This window comes from Thalassophryne amazonica, chromosome 14, assembly GCF_902500255.1.
Source record: "Thalassophryne amazonica chromosome 14, fThaAma1.1, whole genome shotgun sequence".
Lineage (NCBI taxonomy): Eukaryota > Metazoa > Chordata > Actinopteri > Batrachoidiformes > Batrachoididae > Thalassophryne > Thalassophryne amazonica.
The window spans coordinates 9714864-9741192 of NC_047116.1; positions in this window are offsets into that span (position 1 = coordinate 9714864).

Genomic DNA, 26329 nt, shown 5'->3' on the forward strand with positions numbered 1-26329 from the left:
AACCTTAACCATAACCTAATCTTACTCTTTCCCCCCACCCTAACCATAACCACCCCGACCCCCCGCTTCACTTTCATGCAGCCATCACGGAATGAATGAGAATGATTTTTTTGCTGCCGTGTCGAAAATGAGTCGCTTTCCATCACAATATCACGAACCAATAGATTAATGTATATTTCATGCTGCTGAATCACGACTTGCCGTGAGACCAGGTTACATATCAATATGATATACGATATGATTATGATTTGACGCAAAATGCAGCAACAGTGAAAATTAAACATTCTTAAACAAAACAGTAATAATACCACTCATTTTGCACTCATCATAACGTTAGGATACTGTGCCCTCCAAAAGTATTGGAACAATTGGAATTTCACACATTTTAATTTGTTTATGCCATTTTAAATACAAGAAATACAAAAAATAAAGAATACAATTTTCTAAAATTATCTTCCTCAAACTCAAGCAAATCTCTAAAACTTGATAAAACCTGTAAATAATAATCGGTTTTATTGCCTGTTTTCTTTAAACAAGTCAGGGGATGGAAACATGAACATTTCGAAGTCACAATGTGGCTTGAAATTTATTTAAATCAATTATGAAGAAATACAAAAGTTTCTTTGACCAAAACATCAAATCTAGGCTTTCATCTAAAATGTAGTTTCTGGCAAATTGAAGCTGAACTTTCAGGTCTTCTTTTGAAGAAAATCCTCCTCTACACCACTTCATCAGGAAGCTGGATTTTATATTTTTAATTAATTTATATCAAGTTGTAGAGATTTGCTTTCAGTTTGAGTTGAGGAAGATAATTTTAGAAAAGGGTTATCTGAAAAGGAATAAACAAATTAAAATGTGTGAAATACCAAATGTTCCAATACTTTTGAGGACAATTGAGAAACACTGAGCATCTTACATCTCATATGTAGTGCAGCAGATAAGATAATATTTAGGGTGGAATCCTGCAAATGGTGATACAAGCATCAAATTTGGCACAAATAATCCATAGACATGAACCGTTTTGAAAAAAACTGATTGGCCACTTGAATTTTCGGGAGGCAGCCAGGTAGGGGTCAACTGAAAAATTACAAAGGGGTCTAAATTAAAAGATGGTCCAATCACATAGAAAACTACACCACATTATTTGCCTGATCATAAAAATTCCAAAAAGGTGTAGTTTGGACAATCTGTGACTGAATGTTATAGAGTCATGAGGTAAAAGCAGCAAGAATGGTGACAAAGGTCAGTTTCAGTTTGTACAGGGGTCAAAAGTTAAAGTTGCTCCAATTTTGGTAAAAAAAAATTATGAAATTATTGGTTGAGTTAATCAGGTTTTAAAAAGTAACAATTTGCATCATGTGTCATGCTTAGTTCATGTTACAGGGTAACATATGTCACATGTCATAGAATCCAATGCACATTGACCTTGTTTGACCTTTACTTTGGAGACCAAGCATTCAGCACTGTCAAAACTATTCCATTTATTAATCCTATTAGCTGAACCAATAATTTGCATCACTTTTTTTACCAAAATTAGAGCAACTCTTTACTTACTGACCCCTGTACAAACTGAAACTGACCTTTGTCACCATTCTTGCCGTTTTTACCCCAAAACTCCATAACAATCGGTCATAGGTAGTCCAAACTATACCTTTTTGGAACTTTTATAATCAGACAAGTAACATGATGTACTTTTAAATTTGATTGGAGCATTTTTAAAATTTGACCCCTGTATAATTCTTCAACTGACCCCTACCTGGCTGCCTATTGAAAATTCAAGGGGCCAGATGTTTTGTCCAAAAGTGTAATGTCTAAGGTGTATTTGTGCTGAATTTGATGCTTGTATCACCATTTAAAGGATTGTTTCAGTGATCTGCTGCACTAATAAGCCAACAGAGCATGAACCAGCTGCTGTCTGTTAGCTTAAACATGTGAATATAAGACAACCCGAATTAAAGGAGAAATGCTGCTTTTAAACCCCTGGACCTCATTTCTGGAATAAAATACGGTCGTTTACTCAACAATATAACTTTAGTGTCATTAGAAGTCCATAGTTAAATGATGTTCAGTTCAAATCAGGCAAACATTTTTCTTCTTCTACTAAGGTGGATTACAACTTTTTGTGGTACACAACACCAAATACTGGACAGGAAGAACTTAACAGTCAATGTGACTCACTAATTTCAAAATGCAGGTCTTTCAACCAGACGTGTGGTGCTGTGACATGTCAATCATCTGGGTCCAATCAGACTTCAGGGGAGTCCAGTGAAACCCTGGCCTCTGCTCTAGCTCCACCCATGCCAGGAAGTGCAACATTTGACATTTCCTGTTTCACTGTGACTGAAAATTTTGCACTTCCTGTTTGAGTGTGAGCTTGCCAATGAGTCCCATGAGATTCCATGGGATCTCATCTGTCAATCCAGGAAGTGTTTGATATTTGACATTTCCTGTTTCACTGTGACTGAAAATTTGGCACATCCTTTTTGAGTGTGAGCTTGCTAATGAATTCCCGTGAGATTCCATGGGATCTCGTCTGCCACTCCAGGAAGTGTCAATCCAGGAAGTGTTTGACATTTGACATTTCCTGTTTCACTCTGGATTAAGAATTTGGCACTTCTTGTTTGGGCCACAGTTTACCATGAACGAGCTTCACACCGCTGCGTGTTCCTTACTCATATTATCTGTACATAAAACTGGTAACTCAGCTAGTCACTGTATATTTTTGAGTGTATATTTCAGATGGTGTGGACTGGCTGTCGTAAGACTTTTTCGGATGGCTGCAGATTTAAAAAATCCCTAACCCCTGTATCACTGCTAGCCACTCTAGATGTGCATACTGTCACTTCTGTGTGGAGTGAAGGGCAAGTCTGATGTCTTCCCATAGTTTTCTGGGGATTTTCAAGGAAGCCTTGAGTTCTACATACAGAAAAATGATACGATTTGTACTTTGGAAAATGAAGTACTCTGAAAATTTGCCATCTATTTTTGCTATGTAATGTTATACAATTGCACATTGTTTGAAGAATATATTTGTGGTAGTAATAATACCAACACTACTGCATACATATCCATGTGCAGTTGGTGACTTAAAATACTGCTGAAACACAACATGATTAATAGTAGTAATATAAGTTTTAAATGCTTTGAGTGTGAAAGAGTCAGTGATCATTAGTCATGTCTGAAATATTTGGACAAATAATTGCAAGCCCTGAGACGTGAACATTTGTGTGACCCTTGACCTTCCTTTGCACAATTCCTCTCAAAAGTGACATCATCCCAGCTAAAGCGGTGCACCTCCATGAGTTGTTGATCTCTTGCAGCAATGATTGAGCTTTTTCACACCTGTGATTGCAGCGATACCTCAGAGGCTGACGTCGTCATCCGACTCTCATACCATACAGGCTAAAGAGGCATCAGGGGACAAACTCAACACCCACATCCAAACTGCTGCTCACTTCGAGGCAGAGATGTTTATGTAACAGGCAGCCTGGCTCAATCCTCAGGGGAATATCACTGGGATGCTTGAGGGTGATGAAAATGTATATTTCCAAATATTTTAAGCCTGCAGAATGACTAAAAAAAAATACAAAAAATGTGCAGTTGTATTCAATGTGTTGGAGGAACAAGTTATTTATTTGTTATGTTGTGTGGAGTCACCCCTCAGTTTGATCCAAAGAACTGAACTCCAAAAGCTTTTGGAATACAGTCATAATAGGAATATCATTGTTGGGCACAGCTGAGCCTAGCCATTATGGACCCTGAAGCAAAATTAAATTTGGGAGCTCTACACTATCTCTGCACCTACATAACGATTAACTAAGGTCAATGATTGGTCATTCACACAAGGTGTGAACTGTACACCGGTGTCGCAGTCATCACTGGTGTGACAGTACACCATGATATTGATTACGCAATACCATCAACATGATAAATCAGGCCAATGGGACCCCCCCACCACCAAAAGACAGAAATAGCCCGGGCTTTTTGTACAGTAGCTTTTGATACTATCAGTCTTTTCCAGTTGCCTCCTAAGGCCAGTATCTCACTGGGCTAAGAATGTTGGCGACATATTGTTAACAGCATTGGTAAGGAAATTTCCTAAATTTTGCAAAATGTTTGCGGGGGCTCTCAATTACTTCATGCGATTCACAGGACATCATGGTTGTGTCGCTTCAAAAGATCTGCATGACAAATTTTCTTGCAAAATAGTTAGGATTCGTCACAGGCGTATCAAACTCTTGTGAATTTAGTTTCTGCGACTCAGAAATAAAAGAAATGTGAGACAACTTTGTGAGAGTGCTATCTTGTTAGGGTGTGACAGAAAGTGAACGACATTCGAGTGGGACTTTGCAAAATTTCACAAAACTATTCATCACCCATCATCATCACCACCACACATTATGATAATCATTACAACACAGTCTCAATACATTACAACACAGCCTCAACTGTCATCATGGAAAAAAAATGTAAAATGGAAAAAAAAAATTAAATGGTTATATTTATCCAGTGATTTGTGCTATAATCTTATTTTCCTTTTAACGTCACCAGTTATAGATTTTTTTTTTAAATCAAAAATCACAGAATTTTCACATTTGCCATTCAAATACTGAGCAGACGTGCACTGAGGCAGCAGCCAGCTGTACCTCACCTTGGACTGCACAATCGCTGGGCTAACTGCTGGCATGCTGTGCAGTGAGACTGTCTCACTAACACACTTTGGTCAAACACTTTGGTTATATGAACTTAAATTCCATAGTTTAGCTGTTGTACCTAATGTACAGTGTTTTTGTCAACAGCTGTACGTGTGTGTAACGTGTTTCATGTGCTGAGTGATCATAAAACGGCTGCAAAAAGGCACCAAGTGAGGCACACAGTTCTCCTGCCTCATGGTAGGGGGCACTAGTGATCCCAGGGATTCTTCTTGCAGCAATTCCTCAGCTGCAGAATAAGTGACAGCAAGCTACAAGAGCAGCCGTTCATTTATTTTTTCCTCTTGCCTGGACTTTACCTTAAGAATGGAGGATTACATATCCAAACTGAAACAACTGTCTGAACTGGACTTTCAGTCGAAACAGGAGGTAATAATTAAAGGACGACCAACACCGGAGCTAAAAGGTTTATTTCAGACTGCAGTACAGAAGACCCGCTCTTTTCAAATGGAGCGGTACACACGTAAAGTCTGGTTATGTGGACATCCAGCAAGAAACCCTCTTTTTCTGCCTCCTTTTCTCAACTTGTGACAATGTCTGGAGTCAGATGAGATATTGTGGCCTAAAGAATTTACAAAGAAATCTCATCAACCATCATCATTATCAAAATCACATCAACCCATTATCATCATCATCACCAATATCACATAATCATCAACAGCACCATGTTCATTATCACCCATAATCATCATTATGAAGAGCCCCATGATCATCCTCACCCATCATCACATCACCATCATCAGTATCACCATCATCATAATATCAATAACACCATGATCATCCTCACCCATCATCACATCACCATCATCAGTATCACCATCATCATAATATCAATAACACCATGATCATCCTTGCCCATCATCACATCACCATCATCATAATATCAATAACACCATGATCATCCTCACCCATCATCACATCACCATCATCATAATATCAATAACACCATGATCATCCTCACCCATCATCACATCACCATCATCATAATATCAATAACACCATGATCATCCTTGCCCATCATCATATCACCATCATCATAATATCAATAACACCATGATCATCCTCACCCATCATCACATCACCATCATCATAATAGCAATAACACCATGATCATCCTCACCCATCATCATATCACCATCATCATAATATCAATAACACCATGATCATCCTCACCCATCATCACATCACCATCATCATAATAGCAATAACACCATGATCATCCTCACCCATCATCACATCACCATCATCATAATAGCAATAACACCATGATCATCCTCACCCATCATCACATCACCATCATCATAATATCAATAACACCATGATCATCCTCACCCATCATCACATCACCATCATCATAATATCAATAACACCATGATCATCCTCACCCATCATCATATCACCATCATCATAATATCAATAACACCATGATCATCCTCACCCATCATCACATCACCATCATCATAATATCAATAACACCATGATCATCCTCACCCATCATCACATCACCATCATCATAATAGCAATAACACCATGATCATCCTCACCCATCATCATATCACCATCATCATAATATCAATAACACCATGATCATCCTCACCCATCATCACATCACCATCATCATAATAGCAATAACACCATGATCATCCTCACCCATCATCACATCACCATCATCATAATATCAATAACACCATGATCATCCTTGCCCATCATCACCATCATCATAATATCAATAACACCATGATCATCCTCACCCATCATCACATCACCATCATCATAATAGCAATAACACCATGATCATCCTCACCCATCATCATATCACCATCATCATAATATCAATAACACCATGATCATCCTCACCCATCATCACATCACCATCATCATAATAGCAATAACACCATGATCATCCTCACCCATCATCACATCACCATCATCATAATATCAATAACACCATGATCATCCTTGCCCATCATCATATCACCATCATCATAATATCAATAACACCATGATCATCCTCACCCATCATCACATCACCATCATCATAATAGCAATAACACCATGATCATCCTCACCCATCATCACATCACCATCATCATAATATCAATAACACCATGATCATCCTTGCCCATCATCATATCACCATCATCATAATATCAATAACACCATGATCATCCTCACCCATCATCACATCACCATCATCATAATATCAATAACACCATGATCATCCTCACCCATCATCACATCGCCATCATCATAATATCAATAACACCATGATCATCCTTGCCCATCATCATATCACTATCATCATAATATCAATAACACCATGATCATCCTTGCCCATCATCATATCACTATCATCATAATATCAATAACACCATGATCATCCTCACCCATCATCACATCACCATCATCATAATAGCAATAACACCATGATCATCCTCACCCATCATCACATCACCATCATCATAATATCAATAACACCATGATCATCCTCACCCATCATCACATCACCATCATCATAATATCAATAACACCATGATCATCCTTGTCCATCATCATATCACCATCATCAGTATCACTATCATCATAATCATCGATGACACCATGATCATACTCACCCATCATCATCATCATCACATAGCCATCATCAATATCATCATAATCCTCAAAAGTACCATGATCATCCTCATCCATCATCATCATCATCACATAGCCATCATCAATATCATAATCATCAAAAGCACCATGATCATCATCACTCATTATAATCATCAATATCACCATCATCATAATCATCAATAGCACCATGATCATCATCACGCATTATCATCACATCATCATCATCAGCACAATGATAAGCATAACCCATCATCATCGTCGTCACCAACAGCACCTAGATAAAGTGAATTACAGTAGTCACGTCTGGACTACTGTAATTCACTTTATCTAGGAATAAACCAAAATACCCTTAACCGATTGCAGATAGTCCAGAATGCTGCTGAGTGCCTTTTAAGAGGGAGCACAAAACATGTTCATATCACACCTGTTCTTGCATCTTTGCATTGGCTCCCTGTTAATCTTAGAACTGATTTTAAGATTTTATTATTTATAAAGCCTTAAATGGACTGGCCTCACAGTACATCGTGGACCTCCTCCAAATTTATTCTCCGTCACGTGCCCTGAGGTCTGAGGGTCAGTTCCAGCTCGTGCTGCCAAAGACTAGGCTTAAAACCAGGGGGGACAGAGCATTTTCTGTGGCAGGTCCCAGACATTAGAACGCTCTGTCTCCCTCCACGTTGGAACTGCTCCCACAATGGAGTGTTTTAAGTCTCACCTAAAGGCCCACTTTTATTCTTTGGCTTTTAGCTCCGTGTGAGTTGCATGGTCATCTGTTGTCTTTTAGTGTTTTAACTTGTACTTTTATATTTTATTATGGATTTCATTTATGGTTGATTTTGTATTTTTCTAACGATACAGGCATTTATTTATTCATGGTTTTAATGTTTTTATACTATTTTTATGGTAGGAGCACTGTTTTACGTGAATTTTGTGCAGCACTTTGGTAACATTCTGTTTGTAAATTGTGCTATAGAAATAAAGTGGATTGGACTGGATTATCAACATCACATTAACTTCATCATCATCAATACCACCATGATCAGCATCACCCATCATCACCATCAATAACACCAAGAACATCATCATGACCCATCATCATCGTCATCACCCGATATCATCATCACCCATCATCACCATCAACCATTATCCTCAACATCACCCATGACTATCATCAATATCACCACTATCATTATCATCAATATCACCATCATCATCATTCATATGACCATTATCATTAATATCACCATCATCATCATCATCATCATCCATCATTATTATAACATTCAGAAGTTAGTGAAAGTTTAATAATTTCCAGCACAGTCAGCCCAAGAGTGGGCCACAGGTCCTTAAACAGTTTTGTTGGTATTGGATCAAATAAAGAGGATGTGCTTTTTGTAGCTGTCACGGGTTTCTTCAACTCACCCAGTGAGATACTATTAAATTCTGTAAATCTGGGTAACACCTTAGTGGTAGCATCCACCTCAATAACAGGATGCAGTGGCTGAGCCAAGACATGCTGAGATATGCTCAAACTAATGTCTTCTATCTTCTCGAAATAATCCAGGAAATCCTGTGCTGAGAAAAGAGAGCGACTAACAGGTGGCTGTCCATGAATGAGAGTTTCTACCATGTCAAACAAAAACTTTGAGTTGTGCTTGTTTTTATTGATGAAATCAGAGTAACAGGTCTGCTTTGTAGTCAACAAAGCATGCTCATAATCTGAGATAGCATCATGCCACGCAAGATGGAAGCTACGCCATTTCCGTTCCAAACCTCTAGTCTTCTGCCTGGAGTCACGCAATTAACCATTGAACCAAGGCGACTGTGGCTTGGAAAGGCATGGCCTAAACAGAGGAGGCACAATCTTATCAAGTGTAGTCTTGAGCGCTGAATTTAAACTATCCGCAAGACTAACTACTGATTGAGCATTCTCAAAACTCGAAGCTAAAATATCAGGCAGTCTACGTAGTTTCAAGTTCAGTCACAGTTGAAGGTTTAATACGTCCCTGCAGTGCCAGACAAGGTTGTTGCTCCACTAAACGTGGCAGCGTAAATGTAAACCTAATAAGCGAGTGGTCAGAGACCACCGATGCAAGAAGCAAGATGTCAATAATCGTGACAGCAAATCCATGTGCAGGAACCGAATCCAGGGTATTTCCATTAATGTGTGTCGAGTCCTGAATGCATTGCTGGAATCCCAATGCATCCACAATTTCCATAAAAGATTTACAAAGGGGATTAGAGGGCTTATTTACATGAATGTTAAGACACCAATAATCACGATGTTATCTGCACTAGTTGACACACTAGAAATGAAAGCACCAAATTCATCTAAGAAATCAGAGTATGGGTCAGGGGCCTATGTACAGTGACAAAATAACACAACTGATTTCCATACTTCTGACCCTGACAATACACAGCATCATGGGCAGAGCGGAGAATCAGATGCTCAAAAGAATTATATTTGTGACCCCCAACAGCTAACAGACTAAACCTAGATTTATAAATAAAAGCAACATCCCTGCCTTGCCTCACATCACGAGACACGTGACTAAACGTGTGCGCTAGTGGGCAGGCCTCATTCAGAGGAAGGACAGCTGTGGATTTAAGCCAGGTTTCACATAACCCAAGCATATCTAGACGATGATCCCTAAATAAATCATTAACCAGCAATGACTTTGAGGACAATGATCTGATGTTAATGAGACCCCAACTAAGGATCTCAGTGGAGCTGACAGTGTTTGAATAAGCCATGTGAAAATTGAGCTCCTCAGCAGCAAGTGAAGCAGCGCGTTTCAGCGGCCGAAGGAGCTCAGGTGAAACGCCGCATCTGCGGCCTGCAGCCGACAGCACTGGCGTAGAACGTCCATGGTCTGGTGAGAGGAGAGAGCAGGAAGCCCCGGCGGAGACGGGCACAGGTTGGGCAGAGTCAGTCCCACCACTGGAGGCAACAGTCCAGGGAAGACAGAACGGATCCAACAGCCCCTCGCGTGCAGTGAGCGCTCCCACGCACAGAAACAGTGTCCATCCTGGAGAAGGCAAGGATCAAACCCTCCAGCGAAGGCCGCCAAGTAGGCCTTAAATTTCACAGACACATGGCTCCGTTTTCCACATCTTCTGAAGTGCATTTACCAAAGAGAAATGCAAGGGAAATGAAGCAAACATCTTGGCAGACACGCATAGCAAACAACAATGTACCAGACAGACGAGAGAGATAAGACTGACGGCATGCCACCACAGACCCCATCTTGCCACCACGCAATATCAAATCACACATCATCATCAATATCACTATCGTCACCCATTCTCATCATCAATATCACCATCATTATTATCATCTTCAATATCACCAGCATCATCATCCATCATCAACGTCAATATCACCATCATCACCCAACATCATCTTCATCAATAGCACCATGAATATAATCATTATCATCAATATCACCATCAGTAATTATCATGTTCATCAACATAATTCAATTTAAAAAATTTTTTTTTGTATTGCACCAAAGAAAGGTCTAACCTTACCAACCTCTAGAGCAAGCCCACAGGCACCAGTGGTAAGGAAAAACTCCCTCTGATGATATTGAGGAAGAAACCTCAAGCAGACCAGACTCAGAGGGGTGACCCTCTGCTTTGGCTGTTCTGATAGTTACAAGATTTTTACAAAGTTTTTTAAAGCTGAAGAAACAGAAAACAGGAAATCAAAACATCTGCTGCATCAGCTTCAGGTATGACATCTCACAGTCAGTCCAGCAACCCGTTGTCCGCAAACGCCAATAATATGCAATGCCCTCCACACCTCGGGGAGTGAGAAAACCAGAAAATAGAACACTGGAGTAGTCCAGTCTAGGATGGGACAAATTCTCACTATATTAACAGATGAAAGCAAGCAGTCCTCGCAATATCTGTAAGGTCAGCCCAAAGGTTCCTCACGTCTCAGTGTGATGTATGATATTGATCAAATGGAACGTGTGCAATATGTGAAGATTAATAGAGCAGAATTTCAAGTCATCACTGGTCCAAGTGACCTCTGTGTCCACTGTGTGACCTCCATGTCCACTGTGTGACCGCCATGTCCACTGTGTGACAGGAGTAAAAACATAATACGTCATTCTGCAGGTCCACTGGCAAGTTTCCTTTCTCCACATGTTGATGATTAAGTTTTCACACCTCTGATTGCAACAATACCGCAGAGGATAGGATGTCATCATCTTGCACAGTCTGTAAAAAGACACCGGGGACACCAGAGATGTTTCTAACAACACAACAAGGAGAAGAAACTTGATTGCTACAAACTGTAACTTTGAGACAAATTTAGTCTCAGTGGGATCAACTTTTCCTCCATGTTAAGAGCTGCTTATGGTCACAGTTACAATCATCAATAATTTCATACAATAAATGGTAAATGCTAAATGGACTGCATTTATATAGCGATTTTCCATCTGCATCAGACGCTCAAAGCGCTTTACAATTATGCCTCACATTCACCCTGATGTCAGGGTGCTGCCATACAAGGCGCTCACTACACACCAGGAGCAATAGGGGATTAAAGACCTTGCTTAGTAATTTTCCAGTCAGGCGGGGATTTGAACCCATGATCTTCTGGACTCAAGCCCAACACCTTAACCATTAGACCATCACCTCCCCCGTAAATATATCCAATACATTAAAAAAAACCTTTTATGCACCATAGTGTTGTGTGGGCCGCCAGAAGAGGAGGTACTGCTGGCCCACCACCAGAGGGCGCCCTGTCTGGAGTGCGGGCTCCAGGCACCAGAGGGCGCAGCCGCCTCACAGGAGCAGCCAGGGTGACAGCTGTCACGCATCACCTGCAACAGCTGTTACCAATCACCTGATCAGCAGGGGTACATCAGCAGGACGACGTCTCCACCTCTTTGCCGAGATATCGTTCTACCTGGAAGGTAACGTTCTCAGCTGACCGTGAGATCTTTTCAGTAACCTTTTGTGACTTTTGTGCATTATATAGCAGACTCTTTCCAACGAGAGGTGGAGGTAGTTTTCCTGCCGTGTGGATTGCTGGGTGTAAACGCGCCCACATTTAATTGTTTTTTTTTTGTTCCTTGCCAGCAGTACCAGGTCCGACACGTGGAGGCAGTGGCCACCTGGGAGTTCGGGACTTGGCGGCTCCAGTATTCCCGGGGTCTGGTGGCGGAGGAAATCGTGTGGTTCCGGTTCTGCTTTGGACAGACGTCTTCTATCTTCGAGCCTGCCCACACGACACCTTCTGTGATTTGACTTGTTGTCTATTGTTGTAATCTGTTGTGTTTGTTGTGCCCATTCACAACAGTAAAGTGTTGTTATTTGACTTCCTCCATTGTCCGTTCATTTGCGCCCCCTGTTGTGGGTCCGTGTACCTACACTTTCCCAACAGGATATCTCGGCCTCTAGGGACGCCCACCAGAAGCGCTGCCGGACAACTGCCACGGTTCTTCGCACCCCTGGATGACAGGAGAGCTTGGAGCCGTGACAGAAGTCCAGGACTGCAGCCCTAGCTTCTGGTGGGACGTATAGTTTGTTCTTCGGCCCAGTTCCGGGGTCCGGGCTTCGTGCCAGGGCCTCCCGGACGGTCTCTCTACGTCCCAGGTGAGGGTGGCCACGATAGTGGACTCCGGGATGATGGGTTCCGGTGGATCCGACAACTCCGTTTTGACTTCATCTTCATGTACCCGGGACAAGGCATCCGATCTCTGGTTTTTGGTCCCGGGACAGTAGGTGATCCGGAAGTCAAAACGGCCGAAGAACAGTGACCAGCGGGCTTGCCTGGGGTTCAGCCGCTTGGCGGTCCTGATATACTCCAGGTTCCGGTGGTCAGTGAAAACCGTGAATGGCACGGACGTTCCCTCCAACAGATGTCTCCACTCTTCAAGAGCCTCTTTCACCGCAAGGAGTTCTCGATTGCCGACGTCATAGTTCCGTTCGGCCGGGGTCAACCTGCGGGAAAAATAGGTACATGGGTGAAGGACCTTATCAGTCTTCCCGCTCTGGGAAAGCACAGCTCCTATCCCTGAGTCCGAGGCGTCCACTTCAACCACTAACTGGCGACTAGGATCGGGCTGCACCAGAACGGGTGCAGACGAGAAGCGCCGTTTCAACTCCTTGAACGCGGAATCGCAACGATCCGACCAGGTGAAGGGGACTTTTGGTGAGGTCAGGGCTGTCAGGGGGCTAACTACCTGACTGTAGCCCTTAATGAACCTCCTGTAGAAATTTGCAAAGCCGAGGAACTGTTGCAGCTTCCTACGGCTAGTGGGTTGGGGCCAGTCTCTCACCGCCGCAACCTTGGCCGGATCAGGAGCGACGGAGTTGGGGGAGATGATAAACCCCAGGAAGGACAAAGATGTGTGGTGAAACTCACACTTCTCGCCCTTCACAAACAGCCGGTTCTCCAACAACCGCTGCAGGACCTGACGTACATGCCGGACATGAGTCTCAGGATCCGGAGAAAAGATGAGTATATCGTCTAGATATACGAAGACGAATCGGTGCAGGAAATCCCGCAAGACATCATTAACTAATGCTTGGAACGTCGCGGGGGCGTTTGTGAGGCCGAACGGCATGACCAGGTACTCAAAGTGACCTAATGGGGTGTTGAATGCCGTCTTCCATTCGTCTCCCTTCCGGATCCGAACCAGGTGCATTTCTAAGATCCAGCTTAGTAAAGATTTTGGCTCCATGCAGGGGGGTGAACACGGAATCTAATAATGGCAACGGGTATCGGTTGCGAACCGTAATCTCATTCAGCCCCCTGTAATCAATACATGGACGAAGTCCGCCATCTTTCTTGCCCACAAAAAAGAAACCTGCCCCCATCGGGGAGGTGGAGTTCCAGATCAGCCCGGCAGCTAATGAGTCCCGGATGTAGGTCTCCATTGATTCGCGCTCAGGTCGTGAGAGGTTGTACAGCCTGCTGGACGGGAACTCAGCGCCTGGAACCAAATCAATGGCACAATCGTACGGACGGTGCGGGGGAAGGGTGAGTGCCAGATCCTTGCTGAAGACGTCAGCAAGATCGTGGTACTCAACCGGCACTGCCGTCAGATTGGGAGGGACTTTGACCTCCTCCTTAGCCTGGGAACCGGGAGGAACCGAGGATCCTAAACACACCCGATGGCAGGTTTCGCTCCACTGAACCACCACCCCAGACGGCCAATCGATCCGGGGATTGTGCTTTAACATCCATGGGATGCCCAAAATCACGCGGGAGGTAGAAGCAGTTACAAAAAACTCAATCTCCTCCCGGTGGTTTCCAGACACCACCAGAGTTACTGGTTGTGTCTTGTGTGTGAGTAAAGGGAGGAGGGTGCCATCTAGTGCCCGCACCTGCAATGGCGAAGGAAGCGCCACCAGAGGGAGCCCTACCTCCTTTGCCCATCCGCTGTCTAGCAGATTCCCTTCTGACCCTGTGTCCACCAGTGCTCGGGCTTGAAGGGTTAAATCCCCGCTCAGGATTGTGACTGGGAGTCGTGTGGCAATTTGTGTGTGTCTCACTTGAATGTCTTGATCCCCCCTTAGCCCAGTCTCTAAGGGCGAGTGTTGATGTCTTGGCCGTTTGGGGCAGTCTCTCTGTGTGTGCTCTGTTGAGCTGCAGAGAAAACACTCTCCACGGATCAGCCTCCCCATTTTGGCCCTGTGCGTTTCCCTAACAACGTCAACAGGGGGAGCTGTTGCCCCACAAAGCGCTGCGGCTGTGGAGCGTGGGGAGGGCGGCCCCTTTTCGAACCCGGAAGGGAGAGGGGCGGCGCGTATCCGGTCACGTCCTTCGCCTCGCTCCCGACGGCGTTCCTCTAACCGATTGTCTAATCGTATAACGAGATCAATAAGCCCGTCCAAATCCCGCGGTTCGTCCTTAGCCACCAGGTGCTCCTTCAGGACCAACGATAGTCCGTTTACGAAGGCGGCGCGGAGGGCAGTGCTATTCCAGCCGGACCTCGCAGCCGCGATGCGGAAGTCGACTGCATAAGCAGCTGCGCTCCGGCGCCCCTGTCTCATTGACAGCAGCACGGCTGAAGCGGTCTCTCCTCTATTTGGGTAATCGAACACTGTTCTGAACTCCCTCACAAACCCATCATATGTCAGAAGGAGCCGTGAATTTTGCTCCCAGAGCGCTGTAGCCCAAGCGCGTGCCTTGCCGCGAAGCAGATTAATCACATAAGCTATCTTACTAGCATCAGTCGCGTACATGACGGGACGTTGTGTGAAGAGGAGCTTCATCCTGGACCCGGCCCTCCTGGCCGATTTCTACCGCCGCCACCCGGACAAGCCTGGTCCGGCGCCAGGAGGCGCCCGTTGAGGGGGGGGTCCTGTTGTGTGGGCCGCCAGAAGAGGAGGTACTGCTGGCCCACCACCAGAGGGCACCCTGTCTGGAGTGCGGGCTCCAGGCACCAGAGGGCGCAGCCGCCTCACAGGAGCAGCCAGGGTGACAGCTGTCACGCATCACCTGCAACAGCTGTTACCAATCACCTGATCAGCAGGGGTACATCAGCAGGACGACGTCTCCACCTCTTTGCCGAAATATCGTTCTACCTGGGAGGTAACGTTCTCAGCTGACCGTGAGATCTTTTCAGTAACCTTTTGTAACTTTTGTGCATTATATAGCAGACTCTTTCCAACGAGAGGTGGAGGTAGTTTTCCTGCCGTGTGGATTGCTGGGTGTAAACGCGCCCACATTTAATTGTTTTTTTTTGTTCCTCGCCAGCAGTACCAGGTCCGACACGCGGAGGCAGTGGCCACCTGGGAGTTCGGGACTTGGCGGCTCCAGTATTCCCGGGGTCTGGTGGCGGAGGAAATCGTGTGGTTCCGGTTCTGCTTTGGACAGACGTCTTCTATCTTCGAGCCTGCCCACACGACACCTTCTGTGATTTGACTTGTTGTCTATTGTTGTAATCTGTTGTGTTTGTTGTGCCCATTCACAACAGTAAAGTGTTGTTATTTGACTTCCTCCATTGTCCGTTCATTTGCGCCCCCTGTTGTGGGTCCGTGTACCTACACTTTCCCAACACATAGACCAGTTTCGTATAAGACAATTTTACCACAGAGTGGGGAGACACATAACAAAACACAATAAATTGCATATTATATAATGTGATTATTGCATATATAATATAAATGCAATTACATGAACAAGTTGTTTTTCTGTTGTGTTTTTACTTTTTATTCAATAAATGTAATTATGACACTTCATATTATGTACTTGATTACCCAAGGCCAAAATATGGCCACCAGGTACTGCGAGGACTTTGCGTCCATCCGTCCATCTGTCTGTGTTCAGCATAAGTCTAATCCTTTTACTGCCAGGGTCTTCAAATTCACAGGAAACATTCATGGGACAAAGACCTTGGACAAGTTCAAAGATGGATAACTTTGACCTATTCTAAGGAGTCAAAAAGTCACATTCTTTCTACACACCCTGTCATTGATTACATGCTCATACGGCCGAGGATATTTTAGCATTGTGTTATATTTTCTATTATTACATTGTAATATATATAATACAATACAATTCACCATAATGGAGAATCAGTGGGAGCCCCAAGCTCATTTCCCTGCAACTAAATAGCCCCACCCAGGGGTGATGGGAGACAGTGACACCCGAACTGTGATACCTATGTCCAGTTGTTGTCCATTCAGCAGCTCCGGTTTTTTGTTTGGGGTCGCCACAGCGGATACAGCCAGGTCCACATTGCTATTTGGCACAAGTTTTACCCCGGATGCCCTTCGCGACACAACTCCAGTGTAACCTGGAGAAACATACACAGCCGCTGTTGTTCCAAAGAGTTCTCCCATCCAAGTACTAACCAGGTCCCGCACTGCTTAGCTTCTGAGATCTGACGGGATCAGGCTGACACAGAGCAGATCAGCTGCTGATACTTATGTCCAGTCTACTCCGTAATTTGGTTTTAGTTTCTGTCACTGCAGGAAGCTCTGCTCCACAAAGAATGGATGTTGGGAAAGTAAACAGGGTTTTCAGTGCTTTTGTGGTGATCTCAGTATAGTGCCTTGACTTTCATCCACCACCACCAATGGCCATCTTGAGCAGTTGATCTTCTTCCAGCACTGACAAAGTCAACTCATCTGGTTTATTCACAAATGGGTCGCAGATCCATTCCTTCTCGTCGTGTTGACATTTTTGTTGTTCAACAAACTCCAAAGGCTTGTCTTGTAATGCAGGGTGCTCACTTTCTATGTGGAGAAGCAATTTTGAAGGTTTCACGACGGCATCGTTGGAGAGCCGGTCGTCACGTTATACAGAGGGTGTTTGGTGCATGTGAACCACCTGTTGCAATGAACCAATAATTTAAGGGAGGTGATGGTCTAGTGGTTAAGCGTTGGGCTTGAGACCACAGGATCCTTGGTTCAAATCCCAGCCTGATCAGAAAATCACTAAGGGCCCTTGGGCAAGGTCCTTAATTCCCTAGGTAAGTATCATCATCAATAGCAACACCATCATCAATATCAACATGATCATCATTAATAGCACCATGATCATCCTCACCCATCATCATCAATATAGTAATCGTCAACATCAGCCACTGTACCAGAGGCTTCCAGTGGATTGTTTGCTGTTGTGATGCCCTTCCAAGCTTTACACAGTTGTATGCATTTCTTTTATTTCTGTTTAGCACTCTTCGGGTTGTTAAGTGTATCTACTCTGAAACTTATTTAACTACAGTCCTATTGTGAATTGCTAGCAGGTTAGCATTCACTAGCTAGGTCGACTCACCCTCCCCCCATCGTTACTTTTATAGCAGTTTTTTTTTTTTTTTACCTGTTTAATACTTCTGTTAGTTTGTCAGTGCTACTGCTGTGAATTTTAGGTCATTATTTTACTCCTGTGTAAATCTTAGGAGTGGTTAGCATTTTCGCTAGCAGTTAGCTTGCGTTAGCTAGTTCGACTCCCCCCCCCCCCCCCCCCCCCCCCCCCCCCCCCCCCTTAGTTTTTTGGTGTAACTGTCGTGAATTTTAACTTAGTAATTTACTCTTGTGTTAATCTTAGGAGTGGTTTACTCTTGGGAGGATTTTTTTTAAACTGTTCCTATAAGTCTAATACTTCTACTTTTTCAGTGTAACTGCTGTGAATTTTAACTCATTTATTTACTTCTGTGTGAATCCTGTATGAGCCTTAGGAGTGGTTAGCTTATGCATTATTGGTTAGCTCGTGCTTTCTTGGCTGTACTCTTGAATTTCCTAGTGCACAAAGTACACTACTTTACACATTCCATAAATCCTGCATGATGTTGGAAGATAGGGTGGCTCTTTTAGAGAGCCGTGTCCATAGGTTAGAACAGCTTCTTAGCTCAGTGGAGTCACATGTTACGGGCACTCCAGATGAGGTTAGTGTTGGGCCGACTTGCATGCTCATTAGCATCAGCCTAGAAATGCTGACTGTGGAGGACGGCTTTCAGACTGTGGCTAGGCGGAGGACGCCCCGTAGGGCTTGGTGCCTGGCTGTGGTACCCCGATTACACTCGCCACTGCGAACTGTGAATCTGTTCTCCCCCTTGGATTTGTCTGATGTGAATTCTCTGAGCCTACGAGTGACTTCCACTCCTGTCTCCAGGCCGAAATGCCGGACTTTAGTGATAGGGGATTCTATCACCCACAAAGTCAGGTTACAGACGCTGGCTGACATTAAATGTATTCCTGGGGCCAGAGCGCCTGACACTGCCTCCCATCTTAGGGTGCTGACGCTGTGGAAGGGAAGACAGACTAAGGAACATGACATGAGATATAGTCACATAGTTATTCACGTCGACACCAATGATGTCAGGATGAAGCCCTCAGAGGTCACAAAAATGGACATAGAGAGGACTTGTGACTTTGCCAGAAAGATGTGTCGGCATCGATTAATAGTCTCTGGTCCCCTCCCCTCCCGGGGTAATGATGAGGCATTTAGCAGGCTGACATCGTTAAGTAGGTGGCTGGCGCAATTTTGTAGACAGCAAGGCTTTAGCTTTATTGATAACTGGCCTTCATTCTGGGGCCGCCGTGGCTTGCTGATGCCGGATGGCCTCCACCCTACTGGGGAAGGCGTTGCCATCTTATCTGCAAACATAGATAGAGCTCTACAAAGAGGGTAACATTAGGAATTTACAGCAGGCCACGGAGCAAGTGATTAGAGACCCTGCAAGGCTTATGACAAATGTGGGTGTGAAATCCATTAGCTTTGCGGGGAAATTAGTGCAGAAAATCCACTATGGTGATAGTGCAGTTTATCTGCCAGGGAGGGAAATTCAACAAGTTGAGACTGTGGCCTGCTTCCGTAGACGTGTCCATAAAAAAATCATAGAGGGATATGCTTTGCAAACTTAATACCCGTTACTACACTGGATGATGTTGAAACTGAAGATGGCCCAATGGTTGTTCCAGCAATATCAAAGATTTTGTGTCTGCTACCTACAACTCGCATGGAATGTCTCAAACCTAAACCTACTTCTAGGCATCTTATATATGCTACTAACCCTAACCCTAACCCTAACCCTAACCCTAACCCTACACCCCTAAACAAAAACAGTCCAACTGTCAACCCCACTGAGGTCCTTAGTCTGGGTTTCATAAACATAAGTTCAATATCCACAAAATCATTTTTGGTTAGTGATCTATTTGGTTAGTGTTTATTTTTTGTTTGTACACAGAAACCGATGTATGGGGTGGACGTTTATAAGCTTCTGCTTCTGTCCACACCCTTTCACCCGCACTAAATTGGTAAACTGTTTGAGTTTTGTTCTATATGTTTTAATTTTTGTTTTCTCCTGACTTGTTTTGTAAATGAGAGATTTTGTTCGTGCGTACTGAATAAACCATTCATTCATTCATCTAATTATTGATCATCACTAACATATGATTGGGTTATGTGAAACCTGGCTTAAACCTACAGCTGTCCGGCCCCCCAGCACATACATTTAGTCACGTCCCTTGTGATGCGAAGCAAAGTGGGGATGTTGCTCTTATTTATAACTCTAGGTTTAGCTTATTAGCTGTTGGGGGTCACAAATATAACTGGTTTGAGCATCTGATTCTCCGCTTTGCTCATGATATTACACATTGCCAAGGTCAGAAAAATCAAAATTAGGCATATTACTTTGTCACCGTATATAGGCCTCCTGGCCTATATTCTGAATTCTTAGATGAATTTGGTGTGTTCATCTCTAACTTGTCAACTAATGTAGATAACATTCTGATCATCAGTGACTTTAAAGTTCATATAAATAAGCCTTCTGATCCCTTCTGCAAATCATTTATTATTATTTATCCTCACCCATCATCATCAGTCATTATCATCACATCTTCATCAGTATTACCATCATCATCATCATCAATATCACCCATCATCATGAATAGCACCATGATCATCCTCACCCTACATCATCAATAGCACCATGATCATCCTCACCCATCATCATCAACAGCACCATGATCATCATGATCACGAATTATCATCAATATCACCATCATCAATATCACCATGATTATCTATCATCAATTGCACCATGATCACCCTCACCCATCATCATCAAGAGCACCATGATCCTCAACCATCATCATCAATACCACCACAATCATCCTCACCCATCATGATCAATGGCACCATGATCATCATCACCCATTATCATCACATCATCAGCATTACCGTCATCATCAATATCACCCATCATCACCAATAGCACCATGATCATCCTCACCCTTCATCATCATCAATAGCACCATGATAATCCTCACCCATCATCATCATCACCCATTGTCATCATCACATCATCATCAGTATTACCATCATCATAACACCATGATCATCCTCACCCTACATCATCAATAGCACCATGATCATCCTCACCCATCATCATCAACAGCACCATGATCATCATGATCACCCATTATCATCATCACATCATCATCAGTATTTCCATCATCATCAATATCACCATGATTATCTTTATCAATTGCACAATGATCACCCTCACCCATCATCATCATCACCCATCATCATCAATACCACCACGATCATCCTCACTCATCATGATCAATCGCACCATGATCATCCTCACCCATTATCATCACATCATCATCAGCATTATCATCATCATCAATATCACCCATCATCATCAATAGCACCATGATCATCCTCACTCTTCATCATCAATAGCACCATGATAATCCTCACCCATCATCATCATCACCCATTAACATCATCACATCATCATCATCAGTATTTCCATCATCATCAATAACACCATGATCATCCTCACCCATCATCATCAATAGCACCATGATAATCCTCACCCATCATCATCATCACCCATTAACATCATCACATCATCATCATCAGTATTTCCATCATCATCAATAGCACCATGATCATCCTCACCCATCATGATGATCACCCATTAACATCATCACATCATCATCATCAGTATTTCCATCATCATCAATAACACCATGATCATCCTCACCCATCATCATCAATAGCACCATGATCATCCTCACCCATCATGATGATCACCCATTAACATCATCACATCATCATCATCAGTATTTCCATCATCATCAGTAACACCATGATCATCCTCACCCATCATCATCAATAGCACCATGATCATCCTCACCCATCATGATGATCACCCATTAACATCATCACATCATCATCATCAGTATTTCCATCATCAACAATAACACCATGATCATCCTCACCCATCATCAATAGCACCATGATCATCCTCACCCATCATGATGATCACCCATTAACATCATCACAGCATCAGTATTTCCATCATCATTAATATCACAATGATTATCTTTATCATCAATTGCACCATGATCACCCTCACCCACCATCATCATCACTCATTATATCACATCATCATCATTACCATCATCATCAATAACAACATGATCATCCTCACCCATCATCATCATCAAAAGCATCATGATCATCCTCACCCATCATCATCATCAATAGCACCATGATCATCCTCACCCATCATCAACAGCACCATGATCATCCTCACCCATCATCATCATCACATCATCATCAGTATTTCCATCATCATCAATATCACCATGATTATCATTATCATCAACAGCACCATGATCATCCTCACCCTTCATCATCATCAACAGCACCATGATCATCCTCACCCATCATCATCACATCATCATCAGTATTTCCATCATCATCAATATCACCATGATTATCATTAGCATCAATAGCACCATGATCATCCTCACCCATCATCATCATCATCACATCATCATCAGTATTTCCATCATCATCAATAGCACCATGATAATCCTCACCCATCATCATCATCACGCATTGTCATCATCACATCATCAGTATTACCATCATCATCAATATCACTATGATTATCATTATCATCAATTGCATCATGATCATCCTCACCCATCAACATCATCACTCATTATCATCACATCATTATCAGTAATACCATCATCATCAATAACACCTTGATCATCTTCACCCATCATCATCAATAGCACCATGATCATCCTCACCCATCATGATGATCACCCATTAACATCACATCATCATCAGTATTTCCATCATCATCAATATCACCATGACTATCTTTATCATCAATTGCACCATGATCACCCTCACCCATCATCACTCATTATCATCACATCATCTTCAGTATTACCATCATCATCAATAATACCATGATCATCCTCACCCATCATCATCAACAGGACCATGATCCTCACCCATCATCATCAATACCACCACGATCATCCTCACCCATCATGTTGAATCGTACCATGATCATCCTCACCCATTATCATCACATCATCATCAGCATTACCATCATCATCAATAGCACCATGATCATCCTCACCCATCATCATCAATATCACCATGATTATCATTATCATCAATTGCACCATGATCATCCTCACCCATCATCATCAATATCACCATGATTATCATTATCAATTGCACAATGATCATCCTCACCCATCAACATCACGCTGAGGATTGCCTTGTGTTAGTGTCAGTGGAAAAAAAAAAAAATTCAACTGGGCCATCCACATCATCCACCATGAGGACCCCTAGAACCCAAGGGCATTGCCACTTTGAATGTGGGTGCTGTGCCATCTCATCCATTTCATCCGCCACAAGGACCTTGTTGTGGCGATTTCACTTGCGGTTTGCGTCCACTCGTTCGCCATGAGAACAATTTCTGTTGAAATTTGCCAGATCTCCGCCCATGTAAAAGCATGGGCGCAGTCCAGTGAGAAAGCGGCCTAAGAAGGAACGAAACTGTGGTGATCCAAAATTTTTCCCTGAACGCTTTGACTTAATTTTTCACATTTTTTTCTGTCCTTAAAACCAACATTGCACACTCTGCTTATTCGGGTTGACTTTTAAATACGGCCAAAGCTTCCCTCATTAACCTCTAATTATGACAATTAATGCATCAGAAGTTTTTAAAAGTGTTTCCATCAGGTTCTGGAATTTACTGGATGTTTCCATGTTGTTTAAGGAGGCAAACGAACACAAAGCGAATACAAAACCTTTAGGTAACTTTATATAGAAATAAAGGAGATATTCTTACTTAACATATTGTTTGATAAAATGGAACGTGGGCAGTATGTGAAGATTAACTGTGTTTCAACTTATGTCTGTTCATTGCAGAGCAGAATTTTAGGCCATCACTGGTCCAAGTGTCCACTGTGTGACCTCCCTGTCCACTGTGTGACCTTCATGTCCACCTGTGTGACATCATGTCCAAAAACAATACATATGCAGGTCCACTGGCAAGTTTCCTCTCACCACATATTGATGATTAAGTTTTAACACCTCTGATTGCAGCAATACCTCAGAGGACGGGATGTCATCATCTTGCACAGTCCGTAAAAAGACACCGGGGACACCAGAGATGTTTCCGACAACACAACGAGGAGCAGAAACTTGATTGCAACAAACTGTAACTTTGAGACAAATCTAGTCTCACTGGGATTAACTTTGCCTCAGTGTTAAGTGCTGCTTATGGCCACAGTTACAATCACAATAATTTCAGACAATAAATGTATCCAATACATTAAAAAATACAACTCAATGCTAAAATATCCTCGGCTGTATAAGCATTGTCTTCTTCATAATTTGCAGTTGTTTATTTGGTATTCCAGTGTAAAGTATATGCATACATAAATATACATTTATTTTTACTTACATTAATTATTAAGATCCTATTGTCTTACTTACAATTTGTACATGTTCAATAAAGCTCCTGTATCAATCAATCAATCATAAACATTTAAGTTTATGAGCTTTTGACAAGACCAGAAGTTATTGTGCACGCTGATATCCACAAAATGTCATTTAAATCCTTCCAGGCCATGTTTCATAAACTAGTCTGATCGTTTAGTCAAACAAATTCCCTTAGTTGACTAATCTTTTGATACAAAGTGCTTAGTCAGCTAAAGTTTCGCATTACCTGACTAAAGTGTTTAGCCTGGTACAGAGGAGACTAATCCTATTTTAGTTCAGTGTTTTACATCAAAAAAAATGGCAGCTATCATGTACCAACACGATGGAACACTCAAGAGCGCCCTTATGTCAATCAATCAATCAATTTTTTTATATAGCGCCAAATCACAACAAACAGTTTCCCCAAGGCGCTTTATATTGTAAGGCAAGGCCATACAATAATTATGTAAAACCCCAACGGTCAAAACGACCCCCTGTGAGCAAGCACTTGGCTACAGTGGGAAGGAAAAACTCCCTTTTAACAGGAAGAAACCTCCAGCAGAACCAGGCTCAGGGAGGGGCAGTCTTCTGCTGGGACTGGTTGGGGCTGAGGGAGAGAACCAGGAAAAAGACATGCTGTGGAGGGGAGCAGAGATCGATCACTAATGATTAAATGCAGAGTGGTGCATATAGAGCAAAAAGAGAAAGAAACAGTGCATCATGGGAACCCCCCAGCAGTCTACGTCTATAGCAGCATAACTAAGGGATGGTTCAGGGTCACCTGATCCAGCCCTAACTATAAGCTTTAGCAAAAAGGAAAGTTTTAAGCCTAATCTTAAAAGTAGAGAGGGTGTCTGTCTCCCTGATCTGAATTGGGAGCTGGTTCCACAGGAGAGGAGCCTGAAAGCTGAAGGCTCTGCCTCCCATTCTACTCTTACAAACCCTAGGAACTACAAATAAGCCTGCAGTCTGAGAGCGAAGCGCTCTATTGGGGTGATATGGTACTACGAGGTCCCTAAGATAAGATGGGACCTGATTATTCAAAACCTTATAAGTAAGAAGAAGAATTTTAAATTCTATTCTAGAATTAACAGGAAGCCAATGAAGAGAGGCCAATATGGGTGAGATATGCTCTCTCCTTCTAGTCCCCGTCAGTACTCTAGCTGCAGCATTTTGAATTAACTGAAGGCTTTTTAGGGAACTTTTAGGACAACCTGATAATAATGAATTACAATAGTCCAGCCTAGAGGAAATAAATGCATGAATTAGTTTTTCAGCATCACTCTGAGACAAGACCTTTCTGATTTTAGAGATATTGCGTAAATGCAAAAAAGCAGTCATCTTTCGTTGACGACTCGTCAGGGTGGCAACTCGCCAGTCACTCGTATTCTTTCAAAAGGAGAGCTTTCCCCGCTTTTGGCCATGGGAGCAGACGCTGACTGTCATGATGTGTTTGTGACAGCTCTCACATTAGCCACCAGGAGTTGCTGTTACACTGAGCAGTGTTGTGTGCACACAAAGGTTGTGATCATCATGGCGGAAGTGTAGGAGAAGAAACTGAAGAGTGAAACTACTAGGCTAAGTGCTAAAGGTCCTGTCACACCTTGACGATTTAGCCAGCATATGCCAACCGTATTAAAAACGCTGCCATGAGTCCAATAAGTTAAGAGTAAGTTTATTATATGAGGTCTGTGATGAAAAAAGCGGTCCTTTTTATTTTTTTCAAAAAATAAATGGATTTGATTCATATGTTTTTACGTCAGACATGCTT